We start from the raw sequence: 6,943 nt of genomic DNA, 5'->3' as shown, positions 1-6,943 counted from the left end.
TAGGCTGCTCAGAGACCACGAGGGCCGATCTCAGAGATCGAATAGGCGTTTGCTTTCTCAAAAGCTGGGCTGCTCAAAGACCACGAGGGCCGATCTCAAAAATCGAAGAGGCGCTTACTTTCTCAAAAGTTGGGCTGCTCAGAGACCACGAGGGCCAATCTCAGAAATCGAAGAGGCACCTGTTTTCTCAGCCTTGTCAGCACCTGTCACATGCACACTCAGCTTTATGGAAATTACGGGCAATCTGTCGAAGATTTCTGGTGAAGTAGAAAACACGTGAATCTTACTGTTCAATTATCCACTTTCCACACGCAACATCAGCACATGGGTACCATAGATAACTTTGCCAAAGATCTCTAACAAAGTTTAGACACGTGAAGCTTGCAGCTCCCACTACATCGCTATGACCAAGAAGGGTAAAAGAATAGCAAAGAAACAACACTAACAAAGTTTAGACACATAAATTTTGAAGGTTTAGCTACCATATTATTACCCACAAGGGTAAAGGAACAGCACCACTGCTGAATAATTGGAAAGTCCCTGTGTGTCAACCTCTGTGCTCCGTGGCAAGGTAGACTAGCAGAAATGCCCAACCTTTACTCACATTCGAGAAAACACTCCCAACAAAATTGCTTGCTCCAAATTTGAAGAGGCACCGCCCTCCGAATCTCGAGAGCCAAACTCCCAACAGGATTACTTTCTCAAAAATCGAAGAGACACCGCTCTTCGAATTTCAAGAGCCAGACTCCCAGCGGGATTGCTTTCTCAAAAATCGAAGAGGCACCGTTCTCGAAAAAAAGCCAGATCCCCGACAGGATCGTTTGTTCGAAAACCAAAGAGACATCTCTTTCTCAACTTCGAGAGCCAGATCTCCTTGGATAAAGCTTGTCTGTAATCTTCACACGCAACATTAGCTTTCCAGATACCACATACCACTTTTTCAAAGTGCCCTGACAGAGTTAAAACACGTGAAGCGGGCAGCTCCCACTACAGTGCTATATCAAGAAGGGTAAATGAATAGCATTACTACTTGTTGTTAGGGAGACTCCTATATATGTCGACCTCCATCCTCAACGGACAGGCAGACCTGCAAAAATGCTTAACCCTTCCTCATATCTAAGAGGGCACTCCCAACGAAGCTTCTCGAAATACTCAGCTTTCTTTCCCCCCGAAAATACCTCTGCAAATAAGCTACACCAGAGCAAGAATATCTCATATCATCAGGGTTAAAAGCAAGAGTATCCCATATCATGCTTTTTCCCTGTCTTTTCCTTTGGCCTTGTTCTTACCTGCAAGACAAGGAGAAAGAGAGCAATCAGTCAGCATTTGGAATCAATCTTCCAGTTAGGAACTGACTGCCTGGAACCCCTTACCTGATTACTTACCTGGCATTGCTCTCGAGTACTCATCTTCAACATCTTATGCTTCCAAAGAAGATACCACATCTGCCTGAGGAACAGATAGGGCCAGTGAAAAGGATACAAGGAAGCATGTGGAGACAAGCGTAATAGAACACGTGCCGATACTTCCACTACTTTGTCAACAGCAAAAGTATCCTATATCAACAGGGTCGAATGTACTCTAGATTTGATGGACTTGTTTTGACCCTCAAATTCTTCAGTCGGCCTTATACTCTGGAGGTAACCAGAAAACCCTCCAACCCAGTTCAAGAATAAGCCTGTGGAAAGTTACTTCTTCAAAAGCAAAAGTATCTCATATCATCTCTTTTCCTTTTCTTCTCTTTATCCTTCATGCTGCCTGCAAGATAAGGAGAATGAGAACAATCAGCCAGAACTCGAAATCAAACTTCTGATCTGGAACTGATTGCTTGGAACTCTGATTGCTTACCTTGTCTGTCACCTCTTTCAGCAGATCCCCTAGCTCGGCGACTTGGGGGACTCCTACTACATGGTTTGTATCGCGCTTGACCACGCCTGAACTACAAGTAAGCTTCAAGTGAAATTGATACATTACCTTGTGCATCTCCACCAGTTAAAGATACCACCCTTGGACGGAAGAAGAGTACTTCCAGAGAAGATGCCACTTCTACCTATGAGACAAATAAGGCAAGTGAAGACGATACCACACTTCGGTACTTAGAAGTTTCGTGATTACTCAGTGGTTTGGATCTTGCAAGTCCCCAAATGAGGAGATTCCCCTCCAACCAGGAGGCCAATCACAAAGCGACACGTGTCGACATCAGAAGCCAATCATAACACAACACGACACGTGACAATGTCAGAATAAGGCTAGAAACTCTCTTCTATAAAAGGAGATCATTTTCCCAAAATATTTCCTAATGCCATTTGTACTAAATCATTCACTTGTACCTACTAAATGAGAGCTTGAACCTATGTTCTTGTGTAAACCCTTCACAATTAATGAGAACTCCTCTATTTCGTGGACGTAGCCAATCTGGGTGAACCACGTACATCTTGTGTTTGCTCTCCTGTCTCTATCCTTTTACATACTTATCCACACTAATGACCAGAGCAATCTAGCGAATATCACAAACTTAATACTTTCTGTTGTACCAAAGTCCTCACTGATTTTATGCATCAACAATCCTTAAGTCCTTACCTTTTTGCATTGGTAATGGATGAGTTAACAGGACATATTCAAGATGTTATTCCTCGGTGTATGCTTTACGCAGACGATATAGGGTTGATAGATGAAACTCAGGAAGGGGTAAATGCGAAGCTTAACCTTTGGAGATAAGTGTTGGAATCTAAAGGTCTTCGCCTAAGCCGATCAAAGACAAAATATATGGAATACAAGCGGGATGGATAAAGTGAAAGAGTGCATCCGGCGTGTTGTGTGACCGTCGTATGCCACTGAAGCTCAAGGGAAAATTTTATAGGACGGTGATAAGGTCTGCGATGCTGTATGGCACAGAATGTTGGGCGGTGAAGCATCAACACGTACACAAAATGGGTGTAGCGGAGATGAGGATGCTTCGTTGGAGGTGTGGGCTCACGAGAAAGGATAAGATTAGGAATGAGTGGGTTGGACATGTGCAAAGAAGGCCTACTGACGCTTTAATTCGAAGATGTGACTACGGGACAGAGGTTCAGGGCCGAAGGGGTAGAGGAAGACCTAGGAAAACTTTGGAAGAGACCCTAAGAAAAGACTTAGAGTACTTGGATCTAACGGAGGACATGACACAAAACCGAGCGCAATGGCGTTCTAGGATTCACATAGCCGACCCAACTTAGTGGGAAAAAGCTTTGTTATTGTTGTTGTTATTGTTGGCGTAGCGCGGAGAAGACGAAGAAAGCAACGAAAGACGGTTCTTTGCACGGGCAAGATGTAGAAGATTGCTAGAGGAGGGGGAACAAATATCCTCTAAGCTTTCTCTCTTGTAAGGTAGAATAAGTGGACTTAAATAGGCTTTGAGGCAAATTTATTTCCCTTTCCTATAAGGATCTAATTTCCAATTAAAGAGGGAATCAACATCAAAATTGGAAACAATCTTATGTTTCCTCAAGCAAGAAGATCTCTACACCTGATGCCCTTTATTGTGAGCAGCCCAACAGGTGTGGGGGCATTTGTGGAGCAAAAAATAATCAAGAGGCGACACGTGGATTTTTGGGTGACAAAATTACCCTCGAGGCACATCGGGATTCCTATACACAAGCAATGGATAATCATCTCTCAATCAAGTCAAAAACGCCCAAAATAGGTAACAATTTCAAAGTTATTTCATCCATCCTCATCCTATATTTTCCACAAGACAATTATTTCATAACCTTCAAAACATTCCATATAAATTGAGTTAATTGGCTAATTAATGGATTTACTCCTAATTAATCCATTAATTACCAATTAAATCACCCATTTCACACAAAAATACCCCAAAGGGCCGGCCACCTTTTCTCAAAAGGGGGACCGGCCATGCTCTATATATTGAACCCCATTTTCTCTAAAAACCGAGGTCTTCACTCTTGCTAAACACTCAAAACTCTCTAAACACTTTTTTCTCTAAATTTTAACTTTGGCATTAGAGGTTCTTCGGCCAAAGCCTCTCCCTCCCAAAAAAAAAATCATCGTGGGCGTGTGAGGCTTTTGGCTTTAATCAAAGGTGTTAATTGTTTTGTAGGTACAATTTTTTCCAAGATTAAGGAGGAAGAAATTTGCATTCATTAGATTTTTCTGATTTTAGATAATGTTATAAAACGAATTAATTAATCTACAAATGGATGCTGCGGGATATTGGGTTTCGGTCAAGACTGTCATGGCGAATGTTGCTAACAGGAGTTGGAACAAGGATGAACTCCATGATGGATATATGAACTTGATTCATCAGGCATAGAAGCATCACTTGGTGGTTCGAAAGCTTGGAGAAGAGAGTGATTTTTAAATTGGAGGTGGGGATGATGATCCTTCATTTAGTTGACACCCTTTATTGGTGGTCCAGCACGATAGCCTTTTGCTAAGGATATGACGAGATCAACACGGTTTCTATGTACGGAACAAAATTGAGCGGCTGATGAGGCCTCTTATATGTTTTAAAAACTATGTCGTCACTCCTTTCTCTGTCTGTTTGTTATGTGTTTGTTATGTTGGTCAAATCTGTAACAGTTATGTCGTCACTCTTTTTTTTTCAGCATGGAATGACATACATTCGGAAGTCACGACCAACGCTTTGTACTGATGCTACTCGTTGCACTAAGCAGCAGGATTTCAAGCCACGAAAAGGACTGTACCTTAGTTTTCCCCAGTGTCTCATTTGCTTGTAGCATCTTTCCTGTTAGTTTGGCCAAATTCTTAAATGTCAACAAAGACAAGGAAAGTAATGAAAGTTGGCTTCAATGAACAAATTGAAATCTCAAGCAGGAAGAGAACTGAAATGAAATATCTCTGTTTATATTGAATCAGCTCAGAAGTTCGTTATGTCGAGCTCATTCAATACAAAGATAGAGATTTCCTTTCAGTTTTATTCTTGTTCCAGATTTCAATTTGTTCATTAAGCCTACTTTCACTACTTTCCATGTCTTTGTCGACATTTAAAAAATTGGCCAAACTGCTAAAAGAGGCTACAAGCCAAGGCCGCACTGGGAAAAACTAAGATGCCGTCAGTTTTGTGACTTGGAATGCTGTTGCTCAGTAAGACGAGGAGTATCAGTTCAAAGCATTGGTCGTGGCTTCCTAATGTACCCAATTCCATACTGGAAAAAAAAATGAACTCGAAACTGTTCTGGGTTTGACCAAGATAACAAACAAACATAGCCAGAAGCAGTGGCGACGTAGATTGCTAAGCATCCAAGGTATAGGAGGCCTGATCAGCCTCTCAAGTTTGTTCCGTACAAATCCACCGTGTTATGAATCCAGAAACATTTAGGACCATGAGATGTTTACAGCTTCTGAGAATGATATCTTGGATGCTTTGAGATCAAACGTTTAGGACCATGAGATGTTCAAATCCAGTTTACCCATGTCTTTGAGATCAAACACCTCACTTAAAGTATGAATTGTAAGAAGAGAAGCTTGAAGCTTTATCAATGGAGATTTCACACTTAGAGAGAGAGGGAGGGAGAGAGAGAGAGAGAGATTGCAGAAAGTTAGAGAGTAAGAGAAAACAATTCTTCTGAGTTATATATTTTTTTCACACTGAATCCTTACAAGCTATTTCTATATATACACTGCACTTTCCTTACGAACTAAGTTAGCTCAGAACAAACTTAACAAACTTATCAGCTTAATCTATTGACACATGGCAGCACATCATCCATTAGATTGATCCTGTGTTTTTATACCTTTACATGAATCACATATTGAATTAAGGAAACACTAAAACCTGTGATAATGATGCCATCAACGTAGAGAAGCAATATCACCACATTGTCCCCATCTGATTTAACAAAAAGGCTTGAATATGAGAGAGAGGCTTGAAAACCAATTGCTTGCAAATAACTAGTGAAATAAAAATCAAACCACTAAGCGTTAAGTTTAGAGTTATTGGTAACAAAATTACGAAAAACAATTCTGAAACACTTTATGTATTGTAAATACTCCTGAAAAGTAAGTATCTAAATTCTTTTAAATAATAGTTACCAACACCACATCACTAGCAACACAATGTTAGCTATTTATATACGATCAAAGTGTTTTGCTCAAATTATTCAAATATAGGATTAATCCAAACATATGCACTACTGAGCTTATCTGTTGGGCTGGGTAGACCGAACTTCAAAGCTTATACAAATTCAAGAATGAATTTAAAGTTTTTCATGTTAATAAGGGTTAGTTTGGTATTATTGTACTTTAAAAAAAAAAACTGTTTCTGATGTGCTGTGAGAATAAACAGCTGTAAAATAAAGTTCTGTTTGGTAAACCCTTTTTTGTAGAAGTGCTTTTAACAAAAAAATAATGTCCCAGTATTAGGTAAACTTTTATATAAATTGTTGTGAATATGTCAAATGCCTAAGAAAAATGTAGTATTTAATGTGATATAATAATATTCAAACAAAATAATGTAGGGGCAATCATTGTAATTTTGTAAAATATACGGGGGTATACTTGCTATTTGAAAATTTCATAAATGGCATTAATTACTATGCGTTGAAAAAAAAAAACACTTTTATTAGAAGCATGGTAGACCTGTTTTTGCTTTTCTACTGTCATTGACAACAATTTAAAAAAAAAAAAAATTTTTTTTTTTTTTTTTACCCAACACATTTGATGTTTCAAATATTTTTTTTAAAAGCCTCCAGCACGATAAATGCAAGCATGCATTTTTAATACAATAAGACTTATTGGCTCAGCCTACCAAGAATGTTAAGCTAAGCTAAACATAGTACATTTTTGTTTTTGAGAATTCCAGTTTGTTCATTGCATGTAGCCAACTTCCACAGCTTCATCGCTATTCAAAAATTTAGTGTCATTGACAACAAAGAGGCTGCAAGCGAAGGAGACCTTGAAGAAAACTCAAGATACAGTCAAT

The sequence above is a fragment of the Malus domestica genome, chromosome 17, assembly GCF_042453785.1.
Source record: "Malus domestica chromosome 17, GDT2T_hap1".
Classification (NCBI taxonomy): domain Eukaryota; kingdom Viridiplantae; phylum Streptophyta; class Magnoliopsida; order Rosales; family Rosaceae; genus Malus; species Malus domestica.
The sequence above is the reverse complement of the archived record's forward strand: the minus strand, read 5'-3'. Positions refer to the sequence as shown.